Here is a 22,282-nt window from a genome sequence, read left to right as displayed (position 1 = left end):
TACGCTCAAGCCGACACCGGAACCATAATGAAGAAGAAGAAACCCTCTCACCCAACGTGTTTCATTCTTTTCGAGGCTTAGCTTATTTCATGTTAAAATCACCTGATGCACATACATAATGCAAAAACATACGTACATGTGCATCAAAAAATACATCATGGCGATATACTGTTCCTGGGATCATTCCAATTGCACTGGGCCATGGACTTTTTTTTGTTGTTTGTTCTTTTGCAAACCCCCCCCCCCCCTCCAAAAAAAAAATCACATGAGTGTCAAGCTGCGCTTTGAAACGGCTGCACCGTTAAAAAGTCGCCCCATGGAGGACTGACTGTTACTTCCCCAACAGGCAGGGTGTCCTTACCATCCCGATCCAAGATAAACAATAATGCAAAAAAACGAAACAACAACACAAGAAAAACGAAACAACAACAAATTAGAAACAAACAAAACACGGTGGGTTAAGGCCCAGTTACACCTTGACGTTTTAGCCAGCAATGTCAACGTATCAAAATGTATGTAAAATGCTGGCTTACGTTGAACTTTGATGTTTTTTTTTAAAGATTCGGACGTATTCATCACGAGTTGGTCATATGCATAACATATTAATAACGGACACAGAACGTTTCGTTGTCTTATCGATAATTTTACCAACGAATGCTTCGCCTGTTGTCGGCGTTCACAACCTATGCCCAACGATAGTCTAACTTATGCATAGCGCGCTGCACGTTTCGCCGACGATGACGTGACGTCGCCTATTAAAAGGCTAACGCACAACGATTTAAATCATACCCGCCGGAGAAATTGAAGTGTCAACATCGCAGTCACACCTTGGCGATCTTGCCAGCGTATGCCGACCTCTGAAAAATGCGTCTAAAACGCTGGCGCACGTCGAATACGTTATGGGTAAATTTGGTATTCGTGAATAGAACGCTAAAGTACGCTATGATACGTCATATTTAGTGGAGTACGTCTTGTAATTATAAACGTGTTAAACATTTTACGACGTACTTGCCGTATGACACACGTTCCGCATGCGATGGGAATAAGTTGTACGCACGATATGCGAATGTTGGCACACGTCGACAAAAGTTACTTGTAAGGTACTCATCAGTCGAAACACGTCAAGGTAATGGTTCGCGTCAGTGTTCCAGACTCCCTGTTTTTTTTTTCTCCAAAATGAAGGTGAAGTTGACACTTCGATTTCTCGTGCGGTTATGATTTAAATCGTTGAGCGGCAGCCTTTTAATTACAATATATTATAACTGCACAAGAAATCGAAGCGTCAACATCACCGTCATACCGAAAATAAAAAATAAAATAAAAACCAGGGAGTCTGGAACACTGACGCTAACCATTACCTTGACATGTTTCGACTTATGAGTCCCTTTCAAGTAACGTGTGTCGACGTGTGTCAACGATTGCGTAACGTGCCGACAACACATTACTCATTGATTCGAAATGTTTCGGGTACGCTAAACATTACCTCGACGTGTTTCGACTTATGAGTAACTCACAAGTTACGTGTGTCGACGTGTGTCAACGATCGCGTAACGTGCCTATAACTTATGGCCAGCGTTATGCGGAACGTGTGACTCATGCGTTGGAATAAGTCTTAAAATTTCAAGCATGGAAAATTTGAGGACAACCGAAAAGTACAACATTTAAAGCCAGCATACTACAACGTATAGCAGTGTTTTTCAGCGTGCTCTCAATGTTATCAAAACTTACCCATAATGTATTCGACGCGTACCAGCGTTTTACACAAATTTTCCAAAAATCGGCATAAGCTGGCGAAAACGTCAAGGTGTGACTGGGCCTTCAGAAAGGTTCTTCATTTTTCATGGGCTGATGGAAGGAAGGACACGCCAAACATTGAAGTGGTTTGCACTGCTTAAAAATATATGTCTTCATGTACGACTCAAACACCATTCTTTGAATTGATCATTTTCCCAAGGTTGAAATTGAATTTTCGTCGCTTTTCATTGAATGGATCATTTTTCCAATGTAAATATTGAGTTTTTGAGCTTTTCATTGAATCGATCATTTTTTTAATGTTGATATTGAGTTTTTATAGCTTTTCATTGAATAGATTATTTTTCCAATGTCGATATTGAGTTTTTATAGCTTTTCATTGAATGGATAATTTTTCCAATGTAGATATTGAGTTTTCATAGCTTTTCATTGAATCTATCATTACCCCAATTGTAGATATTGAGTTTTCAAAGCTTGTCATTGAATCTATCATTTCCACAATGTAGATATTGAGTTTTTATTGCTTTTCATTGAATCAATCATTTTCCCAATGTCAATGTTAAGTTTTTTAGCTTCTCATTGAATCAATCATTTTCCCAATGTCAATATTGAGTTTTTATAGCTTTTCATTGAATCTATCATTTCCCCAATTGTAGATATTGAGTTTTTATAGCTCCTCATTGAATCAATCATATCCCCAATGAAGATAATGAGTTTTTGTCGCTTCTCATTAAATTGATCATTTCCGCGATGTCGATATTGAGTTTTTATAGCTTCTCATTGAATCGATCATTTCCTCAATGCAGATATTGACTTTTTATAGCTTCTCATTGAATCGATTATTTCCGCAATGTAGATATTGAGTTTTTAAGCTTCTCATTGAATCGATCATTTCCGCAATGTTGATGTTGAGTTTTTAAAGCTCCTCATTGAATCGATCATTTCCCCAATGTCGATGTTGAGTTTTTATAGCTTTTCATTGAATCAATCATTTTCCCAATTTCAATATTGAGTATTCAAAGCTTATCATTGAATCGATCATTTTCCCAATGTAGATATTGAGTTTTTACAGCTTCTCAATGAATCGATCATTTTCGCAATGTGGATATTGAGTTTTTTATAGCTTCACATTGAATCGATCATCTCCCTAATGTCGATATTGAGTTTTTATAGGTTTTCATTGAATCTATCAGTTTCCCAATTACAGTATTGAGTTTTTAAAGCTTCTCATTATATCGATCATTTTCCCAATGTAGATATTGAGTTTTTATCGCTTTTCATTGAATGGATCATTTTTCCAATGTAGATATTGAGTTTTTAAAGCTTCTCATTGAATCGATCATTTCCACGATGTCGCCATTGAGTTTTTATAGCTTCTCATTGAATCTATCATTTCCGTGATGTCGATATTCAGTTTTTATAGCTTTTCATTGAATCTCTCATTTCCCCAATTGCAGATGTTGAGTTTTCAAAGCTTCTCATTGAATCTATCATTTCCACAATGTAGATATTGAGTTTTTATTGATTTTCATTGAATCAATCATTTTCCCAATGTCAATATTGAGTTTTTATAGCTTTTCATTGAATCGATCATCTCCCCAATGTCGATATTGAGTTTGTCTAGCTTTTCATTGAATCTATCATTTCCCCAATGCAGAGATTGAGTTTTTATAGTTTTTCATTGAATCGATCATTTTTCCAATGTCGACATTGAGTTTTTATCGCTTTTCATTGAATCGATCATTTGTCCAATGGAGATATTGAGTTTTTCTCGCTTTTCATTGAATCGATCATTTTCCCAATGTAGATAATGAGTTTTTAAAGATTCTCATTGAATCGATCATTTCCACGATATCAACATTGAGTTTTTATAGCTTCTCATTTAATTGATCACTTCCGCCAATGTAGATCTTGAGTTTTCAAAGCTTCTCATTGAATCTATCATTTCCACAATGTAGATATTGAGTTTTTGTTGCTTTTCATTGAATCAATCATTTTCCCAACGTCAATGTTAAGTTTTTCAGCTTCTCATTGAATCAATCATTTTCCCAATGTCAATATTGAGTTTTTATAGCTTTTCATTGAATCGATCATCTCTCAAATGTCGATATTGAGTTTTTAGTGCTTTTCATTGAATCGATCATCTCCCCAATGTCGATATTGAATTTTTATACCTTTTCATTGAATCGATCATTTCCCCAATGTCGATATTGAATTTTTAAAGCTTCTCATTGAATCCATCATTTCCCCAATGTTGATATTGAGTTTTTAAAGCTTCTCATTGAATTGATCTCATCCCCAATCTCAAAATTAAGTTTGTATAGCTTCAAACGAGCCGCAGCATCAAGAGCTGTTCTGTCCCCTTCTGTTAACTGCCGTTTTCCGTTTCCATGTGCGATCTTCGAGCAATACTGATCTGTGTCCATGTCTGTCAATGTGAGTTCCTTCACAACTGCTGCAGTAAAATTCAGTACAGGCTTCCGATTGAAATGATGAAAAATACGTCTCGTTTTAAAACTTGCAAATTGTGTGAAGAATGTAGAATGTGGACAAATTGCCTGAACGCGACAAATCATTTTCAATATTTAAGCTTCATTTTTGAAGATACTTTTCATCTGTTTGCAAATTCAGACATGAACTCATGAATCCTGAAGCCGTGGAATACGGGAACAGTTCTTGACGGGCGACACGCGCAATGTGATGTTTTCTCCGATTTCTCTCGAGGGCACTTGGACCAGGGAGCGCTGGCGAGTCCACATCCCACACAGATAAATCTGTGTATTAAATGTAGATCTTCAGATGTATAAAGAAGGATGGCAGAGTCAATCATTTTAACTTGCAAGAAGTGTGCAGTTTTTAAAAAAAAATTCGCGATACATTTATTATATATTTGTTCAGCACTGTGCATTGTATCCTAAACAGGTTAGTGAGTGTGTGTGTGACGTGTCAGGCAAATGACCCAAGTCATATTTGTTTGGAACGTGAGTCATGTAATTTTTATGAGGGGATAGTGAGGTAAAAAAAAACTAAATGGCATGTTGGGTACATAATTTGTCCGGTACTAAAAGCCGGCGGGCATTTTGAAAAAAATAAATAAAAACAAATAACAAATAAAAAGTGATTCTTCTTTTTTAAAAGAATTCCAGACGATCAACTGGTATTTTACTTTTATTTGGCCAAATTAGACTGTGTGTGTGTGTGTATGTGTATGTGTATGTGTATGTGTATGTGTATGTGTATGTGTATGTGTATGTGTATGTGTATGTGTATGTGTATGTGTATGTGTATGTGTATGTGTATGTGTATGTGTATGTGTATGTGTATGTGTATGTGTATGTGTATGTGTATGTGTGTGTGTGTGTGTGTGTGTGTGTGTGTGTGTGTGTGTGTGTGTGTGTGTGTGTGTGTGTGTGTGTGTGTGTGTGTGTGTGTGTGTGTGTGTGACCAAAAGGTGGTGAGATCGCTGGATAATGAGCCAGCAGAGCTTATGCGATGTTCCATGTGTGAACCCACCATGCGTTTCACTCGAAACATTTCACTGGATGTCCCCAGCAGTGCATGTCATGTGAGCAACGTGCTTTTGGCATCATTAAATGAACACGATCTCCCTTAGGCCTTAGTTATTTTATAACTTGGTTTACACAGTTCTTCAGCGAAAATGTAGGGTCGGTTGGTCGAAATATAAATATAAATATAATTTCAATTTTTCGAAATCATATATTTTTATGATATTTTTTCGGATGTTCCATGGAAAAGACAAGGGTCGGTGGGGGGGGGGGATATAAATCCCGGTCCAGGAGGATCTAAGAAAACATTGAAGATGGTCGACCATTCAAATGCAGGATGCCCACATTCACCGTATCATCTGATGTGAAAAACAATAAATAAGGACAAAAACTTGTTTTTACAATATAGTCTGGCATGTGTTTCCATAGAAACCTGTTCGATCATCAAACAAATGGAAACAATGCTGAGAAAATGACTGTCCAACTAGTAGATGTGTGCGTGCACACCAGTGCATAGTGCAGGATATGATTAAAAAAAGGTGTCTGCTCGGAGTCAACACGCTCAAAACGGTCAATCCAGCTTTTACTTTTCAGCAGGCGTCTGATCGTCCCGCCTCCCCCATCCCCATCAGCACATCAAAGGCTGATTTCTGGTCCGTTGAAGGCTGAATATCAGCATCTCGCAGGGAAACTTTGAGGTATATGGCACCAAAATCTTTCAATACGAACAGCGGTGTACAACTTTCGACGGAACCAAAATCGGCACCATCGAGAGTCGCCTGCGACTCATCCCTGCTGCTGCACTGAATTGATGCAATTGTTCGGCCAGAATATTCGTCGTGAAGATGTTGCGTGATTAAATCACCAATACAGTCACTCGAATTTATACCGCCGACATACTTCTCCACAATCACTTTCGCCCCAGATACCACAGTCAATCTGAACCACGCTAGCCGCTGCTCAGATGCCATGACCGAAGACGACTGCACAGCTTGGTTAAAGGGGACTCAGCATTTTGGTGCGAGTGCAAAATTATATTTTGAAAATAAATGCCGACATTTACATTTCGGGTTTTGAAACTTTTGCACCTTCGGCGTGAAATTTATAAATATAAAAGGCTAAAAATTTGTTTTATATTTCATTTTGGCAAATATAACGTCGGCGGATTTGTAAACCAAGTTTTAAAATAACTAAGGCCTTACAAGGAATTTAAATCAAGCGGAGACCATTAGGCCGATCCATCCATCCATCCAATGGGACCATACTCTGTGCAGGGCGTTGGTGCTGCCGAAGTAGATTCCTTGGCAATTGGACACAATCCTGGACGGGTCGCCACTCCGACACAGGATCCCAGCAAGCTTCCACTCCTTTTGCCGACCTCAGAAGGATGACAGACAGAGTCAACCCCACCTGGTATTAATTCAACAGCCGAGGGGGATTTGAACTTGGGACCCTCAGATCCCAAGCCCATCACTCCAACCATTAAGCCAACACCAAGCATATTCGGTCCATCAAGGCTGCGCTTTGATTGGATTGCCAACGTATGGTTGTTTGTCCGTGCTCTTTCGTTTTAATTGCAATTCCAAGTTCTTTCCACGGTGAGAATAAGAACTTGTTTTCTGGTTGTCATCGCGGTGTGTGCGAGTGAGGGTGTGGAAATATCAGTACGATGAGGGTGTGGAGACGTTTCTCTGCGTTTTCTGCTCCATTAATTCACAAACACGGTTGTTGGGGATTTTAACGACGATGATGAAAGATATTATTTCAATGTGTTTTGAAGTCCTTGGGAAGAAACTTTCCTTGAAAAAAATCACCAAACACAGGAGGAAAGTTTGTGTTTTCACAATTAAACCAGATTCAGGAGAATCACAAACTCACGTCTTTCCCCAGTCATATAAACGTGAAGGGGAATGAAGAGTGTTTTGTTGCGATTAAAATAAAACGATTAATTGTCATTCGTGGATGAGGGAAAACAAAGGGTGACTCCCCCTGCAGGACAAAAAGCCTACAACACCCGGTGTTCCCAGGCGGTCTCCCATCCAGGTACTAACCGGGCCCGAACCTGCTTAGCTTCCGAGATCGGACGAGATCGGGCGTATTCAGGGTGGTATGATCGTAGGCAACAACAACTCGTCATTCAAGCTTCATGAGGTTGAAAAATAGCAAAGTAAACACAAGGAGGGAAATCATTTTGGCTTTTCAGCTCCTTCACAGATGCCGTCATAATGAAAAATACATATTCACATGAAATAAAACCTGAAGAAGAAGAAGCGGCAACATCACAATCCCATTGACGAGTTCAATGGAACAATATGTGGATGATACAACACTTATAAAAAAAAAATTTAAAAACACGCAATATAATGAGTTTCCTTTCAAGGAACTTCAACGCAGGAGGAGGTCCTTCGGCCCATCAAGTCTGCACCATGATTGTTTGTCTGTGCTGTATCTTTGTCACTACACATTGCAAAACATGTCCCCGACCTTGCTATACATTTTCCCTACCTTGCTATACATGTCCCCGACCTTGCTATACATGTCCCCTACCTTGCTATACATGTTCCCTACCTTGCTATACATGTCCCCTACCTTGCTATACATGTCCCCTGCCTTGCTATAAATGTCCCCTCCCTATCCAAATGAATGTTCGGGAGATAAAAATTTGTTTGTGTTTTCCGTACACTCAAGCCGACACGGGTACCATAATGAAGAAGAAGAAACCCTCTCACCCAACGTGTTTCATTCTTTTCGAGGCTTTGCTTATTTCATGTTAAAATAACCCGATGCACATACATGATGCAAAAACATACGTACATGTGCATCAAAAAATACATCATGGCGATATACTGTACCTGGGATCATTCCAATTGCACTGGGCCATGGACTTTTTTTTTTGTTGTTTGTTCTTTTGCAAACCCCCCCCCCCCCGCCCCCCAAAAAAAATCACATGAGTGTCAAGCTGCGCTTTGAAACGGCTGCACCGTTAAAAAGTCGCCCCATGGAGGACTGACTGTTACTTCCCCAACAGGCAGGGTGTCCTTACCATCCCGATCCAAGATGAACAATAATACAAAAAAACGAAACAACAACACAAGAAAAACGAAACAACAACAAATTAGAAACAAACAAAACACGGTGGGTTAAGGCCCAGTTACACCTTGACGTTTTAGCCAGCAATGTCAACGTATCAAAATGTATGTAAAATGCTGGCTTACGTTGAACTTTGATGTTTTTTTTTTTAAAGATTCGGACGTATTCATCACGAGTTGGTCATATGCATAACATATTCGTAACGGACACAGAACGTTTCGTTGTCTTCTAGATAATTTTACCAACGAATGCTTAGCCTGTTGTCGGCGTTCACAACCTCTGCCCAACGATAGTCTAACTTATGCAAAGCGCGCTGCACGTTTCGCCGACGATGACGTGACGTCGCTTATTAAAAGGCTAACGCACAACGATTTAAATAATAACCGCCGGAGAAATTGAAGTGTCAACATCGCAGTCACACCTTGGCGATCTTGCCAGCGTATGGCGATCTCTGAAAAATGCGTCTAAAACGCTGGCGCACGTCGAATACGGTATGGGTAGGTTTGGTATTCGTGAATAGAACGCTAAAGTACGCTATGATACGTCATATTAAGTTCAGTACGTCTTGTAATTATAAACGTGTTAAACATTTTACGACGTACTTGCCGTATGACACACGTTCCGCAAGCGATGGGAATAAGTTGTACGCACGATATGCGAATGTTGGCACACGTCGACAAAAGTTACTTGGAAGGTACTCATAAGTCAAAACACGTCAAAGTAATGGTTCGCGTCAGTGTTCCAGACTCCCTGTTTTTTTTATTCTCTTCAAAATGAAGGTGAAGTTGACACTTCAATTTCTAGTGCGGTTATGATTTAAATCGTTGAGGGGCAGCCTTTTAATTATATTATTGTTACGTTTGAGGGGGGGTATGCATTCAAAGGGTAATTAGGATGTTTAATTAGGTATGCCATGCTGTTCGAGTTTACCAAGATCTCGATGTAATAAGTAGCAATTCAGTGGTGATAAGTTGTCTAGTAAATGTTCATTTCTTCAAGGGGGGAAATGATAATTGTCACGTAATTAGATAAGGACACGGGATAGGGTAAGTGTGTCTGCGTAAACCCCTTTTGGTATTCTCTGGAGACTGGCCGTGACGTCACAAGACAGTGCAGCGGATGGCTCCGCCCCGTGATCACGATTGGCAGAAGGCGATGGCGGTGGGCCAATAAACGGCTCGATTGGAAGTGACGAGGACCAAGGATAAAAAGGTTCTGTTCGGGGTCGAAAAGGAAGAGGAAGAAGATTACAACCAAAAGATCGTGGTTTTTTTTGGTGTGGAGGCTGTTGCGCGGGGAGCATCCTTGTTGTTGTGTTGATTCGATCGTGTTCTTGATCGTGTCTTGGAGCCTTGCTGAGCCTCGTGCCTCACCTTGGTTGGCTCTGGGGTTCTGCTGACTCGGAGTACGGGGTCAAACGGTGGGCGGACCTGCCTCCCTCTCCTGCTCGCAACTTGGCGCCAGAACTGGTTCCCTGGCAGCTGTGAGCGGACTTGGGCCAAGACCAGGAGGTCGACAGCACCACAGTTTCTCCTGCCCCCCTGACGAGAGCAAGGCCAGCTCGTCCGACGCCGATCCAGGGACAGTTGCGTCCACACCACGGTCCAGCCTGACCACCAGAAATAGCTGCGTGTGTGTGTGTGTGTGTGTGTGTGTGTGTGTGTGTGTGTGTGTGTGTGTGTGTGTGTGTGTGTGTGTGTGTGTGTGTGTGTGTGTGTGTGTGTGTGTGTGTGTGTGTGTGTGTGTGTGTGTGTGTGTGCTTGGCACCTTAGAGGGATTGAGAACTGTATATTCATTGGAATTGTCTGTTTTTCCCCACGCCCGATCCCACACCATCCCGTCGAATCGCCCCGGATCCCTCTTCTTGCCGAGTCTTGTTATTTCTGGTAATAATAAAAACAAATAAACATCATCAACTCAGTGAAAAGTGACTCGTGCCACCTTCCTCGTCCCGTTTGCGGTAGAGCGATTAGAACCGCCATGTTTGGGTTATAAATAAATAAACCGCCTCCATCGTTTCGGCTCATTCTACGTTGGCGGGACTGTTCAAGTTCCGTGGACGTCACATTGGTGTCAGGGTGTTGGATGTTCGAACCCCTCTAAATTATATTTGGTATCGGGAGAATATACCAAGATTAAAATCTCGCCACGAATTGGAATATAAAATTATTACAGAAAAGCGCGCGAGCGCGGGAAAATTTTGACGGGATTTTTCAAATTTAAATTAATTGGCGGCAAACGGGACTTCTGCATCATGGCGGATGTGCAGATGTTTGAGGAGGAAGGCCATGTGTCTGGCAGCGAGTCGGGGGAAGAAGGGAGAGACGGGGGTAGGGTTGGAACCTCCCCCATTCCGAGCGTGGACCGTGCTTCATCGCCCGTAACGGGGCCGGCAGCGCCGGAAACCGGTGCGATGACGATCCAGACACTGTTGGAACGTTTTATAGCGGACATGACGGTACAAATAGCAAATCAATTCGTGACACAGAGGGCAGAAATGACGGCACAAATGGCAAATCAATTCGTGACACAGAGGGCAGAAATGACGGCACAGGGGGCAGAAATGACGGCACAAATGGAAAATCAATTCGTGAAACAGAGGGCAGAAATGACGGCACAGAGGGCAGAAATGACGGCACAGAGGGCAGAAATGACGGCACAGAGGGCAGAAATGACAGATCAATTGGGGGTAATGGGGGAACAGTTGGGTGCACGGATTGATTTAATGAGGGATGAATTGGGGGAAAAGATGGAGAAAGTGAAAACTGAGATGCAGGAGTGTGTGGATGTTAAATTGGGAGAAATACAAAGCAAATTCGAGGATAGATTGGAGGAAACAAAGGTAGAAATTACATTGGTGGGGGAAAATATACGAAAAAAATTGGTAGATAAAATTGATGCAACGAACATTCGGGTTGATAAAGTGGATGAAAGCCTGGAACGTCATCGTGCCTGTGTGGATGCTCGTATGCAGCTGCAAGTTGAAGAGTGGGGAGAGCTGAGGAAGCAAGGGATGAATTTGGCGGAGGAGGTAAAAGGATTGGAGGCTCGTTTGGACGAACAAGATAAAATTATGAGCCAAGATGAAGTCTTGGATAAAGGCCTGGTAGAGCCGTCTTTTGTAAGTAGAGTGTCCGGGTTGGTTGAGGAGCAGCTACAAACTCGCGACGGAGCTTTGGAGGAGGTTGTGCGGGCCCAGAAGATCCTGCGGGAAGAGGTTAATCGGTCCATTCAACGTTTGGAACAGGAGGCAAAATTGACCCATGAGACCCTCACCACAAAACATTTTTGGCCACAGTGGGCTCCGAAATTGGATACGCAGCCACAAGGGTGTTTGATCCCTGGGCCGGATTCGGACAAGGGAGAAACTGAGAAGCGGGCCACCGTAAAAGTGATCCCCTGGTAAATTTCGACGGGTCAGGGAGCGTTGAAGCTTTTCTGACGCAATTTGAGTGCATTTCCCGACTAAACGGGTGGAATGAGCGGGAACGTACAGGGAATTTGGTGGCAACGTTGCGGGGACCAGCCGCAGATGTGTTAAACGTGATCGCGGAGGGGATGTTGACCAGCTCCCACATTTGCGAGGCGTTGAGCCGTCGGTTTGGGTTTGCAGCGAACTGTGATCTGGTGCGGGCCCAGCTCCAGCACCGCAGATTAAAGCCGGGTGTGACAGTGCAGGAGCTGGCACAGGACATTTACCAATCAGTCAGGATCGCGTATCGGGACCTTACAGTGGAGGCATGGGACAGACTGGCACTGGAGAAATTTTTAGCTGCTCTTCCTGACCCTGAGGTCCGAGCGCTAGTGGAGTTACAGGATCCACCCACCGTTCACCGAGCGGCCGAGTGCGCGGCCAGGCTGGCCTCGTGGAGGCGGCCGGGTCGGGTGCCCGAGAGGCCATCGGTGACGATCCGATAGGCGGAGATCCAGGATCAGGGAGGGGGGCTGGGAGAAATTGGCATTACCCAAATGTTTCAGGAAATTTGCCAGAAACTGTCAAGTTTAATAAAGGGTAATTCGGCAGTAGGTGCGCTAAACCGGCGGGGTCCAACCCAGCCAATAGAGCAATTTGATTATGGCCGAGGGGGTCTGGAACCAGAAGAGACATTTCACCGATACTCACGGGGGCCTTTTATGGGGAGTTGTTTCCGGTGTGGGCGAAGAGGACACATGCAACGATATTGCCGGTACCCGGCGATGGAGGGACCCTCCAATAGACCTTTAGACTCGGAGAGGGTGAATCCTCCTGCTGAACCGCCAGGTCTATCCGAGATGCCCTTTCATAGGTCGGGTCCGGAGATCACTGTCGGGGGTCGGGGAGACTAGATTGGGCTGAGCATATACGGCCATGCTCGGCTGCTGAGATTGTGGCGAAGTGCCCTCCTTTGGTGGAAAAAAATGAATTGTGGGAAAATTGGCATGGGTTTGTAAGTTCTGCTGGGTTTTAGAGTGACAATCGGGACAGTGGGTAATTGGAAACAAAGCGGGCACGAGTGGCTGTCCAATGGCTGGTGCGTGGATCGGGTGAGAAGTGCTGTGTGAGTTGTTTTAAGTGAAGAAGTGAAATGTATGGAGCACACATTGTTTTTTTATTGGGCATGGTGTGGTAACAGGGAAGGTCATGGTCGGTGAAGTGTTAGAAATGCAGGTGTCACATGTAAGGCCGATGGGGTGGGGGAGTCATGTGGGTTTTGTGGGTGGGGATGATGTGCTTGTCCACAGGGATTGCTGAAGCTCACGGTGAGCGTGAATTGCGACCCCCTTCAAGGAGATTCACCACCTGGTGGCTAATGGTGACAGTGTCTGGAGGCAACTGGGAGAGGGTCTGGTTGGGCGACCAAGGTGGGTAGGACCTTGGCGACCCAGGAAGGCCAGAGGAGCCAGTGAGACCCCTTCCAGAGTGTTGTACGGGATTAGAGCTGATGGCTACCAGGGGGGAGGGAATCAAAGGGAGCGGGGCGGAGAAACGTCCGGGTTGGACTAAAGCTTACCTGTGGGCATGGTTGCACCTGAGATGCCCCCATCATCTTGTGGTAACCCACCCCACGGCCACGACGGGATTCAACCTGCATGATTAAAATGAGGACCATGACCTAGAAATGTGATGATGACCATGGTGTGAGTGTTGTGAAGATGTAAGAGTCCCACTCGATCCCGCACAACTTGACATGTGCAGCAAGGGCATGATGTCCGCATAATTTTGGGGCAAGCAATTTTGAAAATTGGCTCCCCAGGTAACGCTGGGTCTATTAGCATCCACTGGGGGAGGCGGTCAAGTGTAAATACCCTGTGAATAGTGTCGTTAAGGCTTAGAGTAGGAATGTAAAGTACAAGTGTTGTGTTTTTGTGGAACCTTTTGTTTCCCCTCCCCAGATCACTGGAAGAATGCTGGGCAAGAGCGATGATCCAGAAGATGGAGTGCAACTTCGCTCAGTGCTCTCATGTGATAAAATTAAAAAATTAAAAAACGAATGATTGTTTAGGCGAGGATAAGGCCAGAAGGGGGTAGTACATTAAGCAGGATAGGTAAGTCAGCTGCGACTCGCTGCCAATTGCCCCTCCTACTTTATTTCGTTAGGTTAATTAGGTGTGAGTCAGTAAGTGTTAAGGCTGGTACGGTAGCGCCTGTGATATACCTTGCAGGAGCTGCGGTACCAGAGGAGGGGGCAGTGTTACGTTTGAGGGGGGGGTATGCATTCAAAGGGTAATTAGGATGTTTAATTAGGTATGCCATGCTGTTCGAGTTTACCAGGATCTCGATGTAATAAGTAGCAATTCAGTGGTGATAAGTTGTCTAGTAAATGTTCATTTCTTCAAGGGGGGAAATGATAATTGTCACGTAATTAGATAGGGACACGGGATAGGGTAAGTGTGTCTGCGTAAACCCCTTTTGGTATTCTCTGGAGACTGGCCGTGACGTCACAGAACAGTGCAGCGGATGGCTCCGCCCTGTGATCACGATTGGCAGAAGGCGATGGCGGTAGGCCAATAAACGGCTCGATTGGAAGTGACGAGGACCAAGGATAAAAAGGTTCTGTTCGGGGTCGAAAAGGAAGAGGAAGAAGATTACAACCAAAAGATCGTGTTTTTTTTGGTGGGGAGGCTGTTGCGCGGCGAGCATCCTTGTTGTTGTGCTGATTCGATCGTGTTCTTGATCGTGTCTTGGAGCCTTGCTGAGCCTCGTGCCTCACCTTGGTTGGCTCTGGGGTTCTGCTGACTCGGAGTACGTAGTCGAACGGCGGGCGGACCTGCCTCCCTCTCCTGCTCGCAACTTGGCGCCAGAACTGGTTCCCTGGCGGCTGTGAGCGGACTTGGGCCAAGACCAGGAGGTCGACCTTTTTAACCGCCATGTTTGGGTTATAAATAAATAAACCGCCTCCATCATTTCGGCTCATTCTCCGTTGGCGGGAGTGTTCAAGTCCCGTGGACGTCACATTATATTATAACTGCACAAGAAATCGAAGCGTCAACATCACCGTCATACCGAAAATAAAAAAATAAAAAAAAAACCAGGGAGTCTGCAACACTGGCTAACCATTACCTTGACGTGTGTCGACGTGTGTCAACGATCGCATAACGTGCCGACAACACATTACTCATTGATTAGAAATGTTTCGGGTACGCTAGACATTACCTCGACGTGTTTCGACTTATGAGTAACTCACAAGTTACGTGTGTCGATGTGTGTCAACGATCGCGTAACGTGCCTACAACTTATGGCCAGCGTTATGCGGAACGTGTGACTCATGCACTGGCATAAGTCTTAAAATTTCAAGCATGGAAAATTTGAGGACAACGGAAAAGTACAACATTTAAAGCCAGCGTACTACAACGTATGGCAGTGTTTTTCAGCATGCTCTCAATGTTATCAAAACTTACCCATAACGTATTCAACGCGTACCGGCGTTTTACACAAATTTTCCAAAAATCGGCATAAGCTTGCGAAAACGTCAAGGTGTGACTGGGCCTTTAGAAAGGTTCTTCATTTTTCATGGGCTGATGGAAGGAAGGACACGCCAAACATTGAAGTGGTTTGCACTGCTTAAAAATCCATGTCTTCATGTACGACTCAAACACCATTCTTTGAATTGATCATTTTCCCAAGGTTGAAATTGAATTTTCGTCGCTTTTCATTGAATGGATCATTTTTCCAATGTAAATATTGAGTTTTTGAGCTTTTCATTGAATCGATCATTTTTTAATCATGATATTGAGTTTTTATAGCTTTTCATTGAATCGATCATTTTTCCAATGTCGATATTGAGTTTTTATAGCTTTTCATTGAATGGATAATTTTTCCAATGTAGATATTGAGTTTTCATAGCTTTTCGTTGAATCTATCATTTTTACAATTGTTGATATTGAGTTTCTAAAGCTTTTCATTGAATCGATCATTTTCCCAATGTAGATATTGAGTTTTTAAAGCTTCTCATTGAATCTATCATTTCCTCAATGTAGATATTGAGTTTATATAGCTTCTCATTGAAGCGATCATTTTTCCAATGTAGAAATTGAATTTTTATAGCTTCTCATTGATTCGATCATTTTCCCAATTGTAGATATTGAGTTTTTAAAGCTTCTCATTGAATCGATCATTTCCCCAATGTCGATATTGAGTTTTTAAAGCTTCTCATTGAATCGATCAGTTCCGCGATGTCGATATTGAGTTTTTATAGCTTCTCATTGAATCAATCATTTCCCCAATGTAGATATTGAGTTTTTCTAGTTTTTCATTGAATCGATCATTTTTCCAATGTCGACATTGAGTTTTTATCGCTTTTCATTGAATGGATCATTTTTCCAATGTCGATATTGAGTTTTTATAGCTTTTCATTGAATCGATCATTTTACCAATGCAGATATTGAGATTTTATAGCTGTTCATTGAAGCAATCATTTTCCCAATGTAGACAATGAGTTTTTAAAGCTTCTCATTGAATCGATCATTTCCACGATATCAACATTGAGTTTTTATAGCTTCTCATTTAATTGATCATTTCCGCCAATGTAGATATTGAGTTTTTGTCACTTCTCATTGAATCGATCATTTCCCCAATGTAGATATTGAGTTTTTAAAGCTTTTCATTGAATCGATCATTTCCGCGATGTCGATATTGAGTTTTTATAGCTTCTCATTGAATCGATCATTTCCTCAATGCAGATGTTGAGTTTTCATAGCTTCTCATTGAATTGATTATTTCCGCAATGTGGATATTGAGTTTTTAAAGCTTCTCATTGAATCGATCATTTCCGCAATGTAGATGTTGAGTTTTTAAAGCTCCTAATTGAATCTATCATTTCCACAATGTCAATATTGAGTATTTAAAGCTTCTTATTGAAACGATCATTTTCCCAATGTTGATATTGAGTTTTTAGAGCTTCTCATTGAATCGATCATTTTCCCAATGTCGATATTGAGTTTTTATTGCTTTTCATTGAATAGATCATTTTCCCAATGTCAATATTGAGTTTTTATAGCTTTTCATTGAATCTATCATTTTCCCAATTGTAGATATTGAGTTTTTAAAGCTTCTCAATGAATCGATCATTTTCCCAATGTCGATATTGAGTTTTTATTGCTTTTCATTGAATAGATCATTTTCTCAATGTCAATATTGAGTTTTTATAGCTTTTCATTGAATCTATCATTTTCCCAATTGTAGATATTGAGTTTTTAAAGCTTCTCATTATATCGATCATTTTCCCAATGTAGATGTAGTTGCCGTATTGAGTTTTTATAGCTTTTCATTGAATCGATCATTTTTCCAATGTCGATATTGAGTTTTTATAGCTTTTCATTGAAACGATCATTTCCCCAATGTAGATATTGAGTTTTTAAAGCCACTCATTGAATCAATCATTTCCCCAAAGTTGGTATTGAGTTTTTAAAGCTTCTCATTGAATCGATCATTTCCGCGATGTCGATATTGAGTTTTTATAGCTTCTCATTGAATCAATCATTTCCCCAATGTAGATATTGAGTTTTTAAAGCTTCTTATTGAATCGATCATTTCTGCAATGTCGATATTGAGTTTTTATAGCTTTTCATTGAATCTATCATTTCCCCAATGCAGATATTGAGTTTTTATAGTTTTTCATTGAATCGATTATTTTTCCAATGTCTACATTGAGTTTTTATCGCTTTTCATTGAATGGATCATTTTTCCAATGTCGATATTGAGTTTTTATAGCTTTTCATTGGATCGATCATTTTACCAATGCAGATATTGAGATTTTATAGCTTTTCATTGAAGCAATCATTTTCCCAATGTAGATAATGAGTTTTTAAAGCTTCTCATTGAATCGATCATTTCCACGATATCAACATTGAGTTTTTATAGCTTCTCATTTAATTGATCATTTCCGCCAATGTAGATATTGAGTTTTCAAAGCTTCTCATTGAATCTATCATTTCCCCAATGTAGATATTGAGTTTTTAAAGCTTCTCATTGAATCTTTCATTTTCCCAATGTAGAAATTGAGTTTTTGTCACTTCTCATTGAATCGATCATTTCCCCAATGAACATATTGAGTTTTTGTTGCTTTTCATTGAATCGATCATTTCCGCGATGTCGATATTGAGTTTTTATAGCTTCTCATTGAATCGATCATTTCCTCAATGCAGATGTTGAGTTTTCATAGCTTCTCATTGAATTGATTATTTCCGCAATGTGGATATTGAGTTTTTAAAGCTTCTCATTGAATCGATCATTTCCGCAATGTAGATGTTGAGTTTTTAAAGCTCCTAATTGAATCGATCATTTCCACAATGTCAATATTGAGTGTTTAAAGCTTCTTATTGAAACGATCATTTTCCCAATGTTGATATTGAGTTTTTAGAGCTTCTCATTGAATCGATCATTTTCCCAATGTCGATATTGAGTTTTTATTGCTTTTCATTGAATAGATCATTTTCCCAATGTCAATATTGAGTTTTTATAGCTTTTCATTGAATCTATCATTTTCCCAATTGTAGATATTGAGTTTTTAAAGCTTCTCATTGAATCGATCATTTTCCCAATGTCGATATTGAGTTTTTATTGCTTTTCATTGAATAGATCATTTTCCCAATGTCAATATTGAGTTTTTATAGCTTTTCATTGAATCTATCATTTTCCCAATTGTAGATATTGAGTTTTTAAAGCTTCTCATTATATCGATCATTTTCCCAATGTAGATGAAGTTGCCGTATTGAGTTTTTATAGCTTTTCATTGAATCGATCATTTTTCCAATGTCGATATTGAGTTTTTTTGCTTCTCATTGAATCGATCATTTCCCCAATGTAGATATTGAGTTTTTATAGCTTTTCATTGAATCGATCATTTTCCCAATTGTAGATATTGAGTTTTTAAAGCTTCTCATTATATCGATCATTTTCCCAATGTCGATATTGAGTTTTTATTGCTTTTCATTGAATAGATCATTTTCCCAATGTCAATATTGAGTTTTTATAGCTTTTCATTGAATCTATCATTTTCCCAATTGTAGATATTGAGTTTTTAAAGCTTCTCATTGAATCGATCATTTTCCCAATGTCGATATTGAGTTTTTATTGCTTTTCATTGAATAGATCATTTTCCCAATGTCAATATTGAGTTTTTATAGCTTTTCATTGAATCTATCATTTTCCCAATTGTAGATATTGAGTTTTTAAAGCTTCTCATTATATCGATCATTTTCCCAATGTAGATGAAGTTGCCGTATTGAGTTTTTATAGCTTTTCATTGAATCGATCATTTTTCCAATGTCGATATTGAGTTTTTTTGCTTCTCATTGAATCGATCATTTCCCCAATGTAGATATTGAGTTTTTATAGCTTTTCATTGAATCGATCATTTTCCAAATTGTAGATATTGAGTTTTTAAAGCTTCTCATTATATCGATCATTTTCCCAATGTAGATATTGAGTTTTTATTGCTTTTCATTGAATGGATCATTTTTCCAATGCAGATATTGAGTTTTACAGCTTTTCATTGAATCGATCATTTCCCCAATGTCGATATTGCGTTTTTATAGCTTTTCATTGAATGGATCATTTTTCCAATGTCGATATTGAGTTTTTAGTGCTTTTCATTGAATGGATCATTTTTCCAATGTCGATATTGAGTTTTTATTGCTTTTCATTGAATGGATCATTTTTCCAATGTAGATATTGAGTTTTTATAGCTTTTCATTGAATGGATCATTTTTCCAATGTAGATATTGAGTTTTTATAGCTTTTCATTGAATGGATCATTTTTCCAATGTAGATATTGAGTTTTTATTGCTTTTCATTGAATCGATAATTTTCCCAATGTCGATGAAGTTGCCGTATTGAGTTTTTATAGCTTTTCATTGAATCGATCATTTTTCCAATGTCGATATTGAGTTTTTTTGCTTTTCATTGAATCGATCATTTCCCCAATGTAGATATTGAGTTTTTATAGCTTTTCATTGAATCTATCATTTTCCCAATTGTAGATATTGAGTTTTTAAAGCTTCTCATTATATCGATCATTTTCCCAATGTAGATGTACTTGCCGTATTGAGTTTTTATCGCTTTTCATTGAATGGATCATTTTTCCAATGCAGATATTGAGTTTTACAGCTTTTCATTGAAGCGATCGTTTTCCCAATGTCGCTATTGAGTTTTAGTAGATTTTCATTGAATGGATCATTTCCCCAATGTAGATATTGTGTTTTTATAGCTTTTCATTGAATGGATCATTTTTCCAATGTCGATATTGAGTTTTTATTGCTTTTCATTGAATGGATCATTTTTCCAATGTAGATATTGAGTTTTTATTGCTTTTCATTGAATCGATTATTTTCCCAATGTCAATATTGAGTTTTTATAGCTTTTCATCAAATCGATAATTTTCCCAATGTCAATATTGAGTTTTTATAGCTTTTCATTGAATCGATCATTTTCCCAATGTAGATTTTGAGTTTTTAAAACTTCTCAATCAATCGATCATTTTTCCAATGTAAATGTTGAGTTTTTGAGCTTTTCATTGAATCGGTCATATATCCAATGTAGATATTGAGTTTTTATAGCTTTTCAATGAATGGATCATTTTTCCAATGTAAATGTTTAGTTTTTATAGCTTTTCATTGTATCGATCATTTTCCCAATGTAGATATTGAGTTTTAGTAGATTTTCATTGAATGGATCAGTTTTCCAATGTAGATATTGAGTTTTTAGAGCTTCTCATTGAATCGATCATTTCCCCAATGTAGATATTGAGTTTTTATTGCTTTTCATTGAATTGATCATTTTCCCAATTGGAGATATTGAGTTTTAAAGCTTCTCATTGAATTGTTCACTTTCCCAATGTAGATATTGAGTTTTTAAAGATTCTCATTGAATCTATCATTTCCCCAATTTCGATATTGAGTTTTTGTTGCTTCTCATTGAATCGATCATTTCCCCATTGAAGATATTGAGTTTTTGTCGCTTCTCATTGAATCGATCATTTCCGCGATGTCGATATTGAGTTTTTATAGCTTCTCATTGAATCGATCATTTCCTCCATGCAGATATTGAGTTTTCATAGCTTCTCATTGAATTGATTATTTCCGCAATGTGGATATTGAGTTTTTGGAGCTTCTCATTGAATCGATCATTTTCCCAATGTCGATATTGAGTTTTTATTGCTTTTCATTGAATAGATCATTTTCCCAATGTCAATATTGAGTTTTTATAGCTTTTCATTGAATCTATCATTTTCCCAATTGTAGATATTGAGTTTTTAAAGCTTCTCATTGAATCGATCATTTTCCCAATGTCGATATTGAGTTTTTATTGCTTTTCATTGAATATATCATTTTCCCAATGTCAATATTGAGTTTTTATAGCTTTTCATTGAATCTATCATTTTCCCAATTGTAGATATTGAGTTTTTAAAGCTTCTCATTATATCGATCATTTTCCCAATGTAGATGAAGTTGCCGTATTGAGTTTTTATAGCTTTTCATTGAATCGATCATTTTTCCAATGTCGATATTGAGTTTTTTTGCTTCTCATTGAATCGATCATTTCCCCAATGTAGATATTGAGTTTTTATAGCTTTTCATTGAATCGATCATTTTCCCAATTGTAGATATTGAGTTTTTAAAGCTTCTCATTATATCGATCATTTTCCCAATGTAGATATTGAGTTTTTATTGCTTTTCATTGAATGGATCATTTTTCCAATGCAGATATTGAGTTTTACAGCTTTTCATTGAATCGATCATTTCCCCAATGTCGACATTGCGTTTTTATAGCTTTTCATTGAATGGATCATTTTTCCAATGTCGATATTGAGTTTTTAGTGCTTTTCATTGAATGGATCATTTTTCCAATGTCGATATTGAGTTTTTATTGCTTTTCATTGAATGGATCATTTTTCCAATGTAGATATTGAGTTTTTATAGCTTTTCATTGAATGGATCATTTTTCCAATGTAGATATTGAGTTTTTATAGCTTTTCATTGAATGGATCATTTTCCCAATGTAGATGTACTTGCCGTATTGAGTTTTTATCGCTTTTCATTGAATGGATCATTTTTCCAATGCAGATATTGAGTTTTACAGCTTTTCATTGAAGCGATCGTTTTCCCAATGTCGCTATTGAGTTTTAGTAGATTTTCATTGAATGGATCATTTCCCCAATGTAGATATTGTGTTTTTATAGCTTTTCATTGAATGGATCATTTTTCCAATGTCGATATTGAGTTTTTATTGCTTTTCATTGAATGGATCATTTTTCCAATGTAGATATTGAGTTTTTATTGCTTTTCATTGAATCGATCATTTTCCCAATGTCAATATTGAGTTTTTATAGCTTTTCATCAAATCGATAATTTTCCCAATGTCAATATTGAGTTTTTATAGCTTTTCATTGAATCGATCATTTTCCCAATGTAGATTTTGAGTTTTTAAAACTTCTCAATCAATCGATCATTTTTCC

General features: G+C 39.4%; 1 non-coding gene across 1 annotated transcript; it reads right to left on the bottom strand.

The window, feature by feature from the left end:
• Nucleotides 1-7,260: 7,260 nt before the first annotated feature.
• LOC147035615 (5S ribosomal RNA) lies at nt 7,261-7,379 on the bottom strand. Its single transcript, XR_015050068.1, has one exon. It is a non-coding gene; the product is annotated as a 5S ribosomal RNA (ribosomal RNA).
• Between the last annotated feature and the right edge of the window lie 14,903 nt (nt 7,380-22,282).

The sequence above is a fragment of the Eptatretus burgeri genome, chromosome 1 (genome assembly GCF_056783735.1).
Source record: "Eptatretus burgeri isolate ZD-2024b chromosome 1, Ebu_testis_v1, whole genome shotgun sequence".
NCBI lineage: Eukaryota > Metazoa > Chordata > Myxini > Myxiniformes > Myxinidae > Eptatretus > Eptatretus burgeri.
This window is presented reverse-complemented; position numbering and strand designations above follow the sequence as displayed.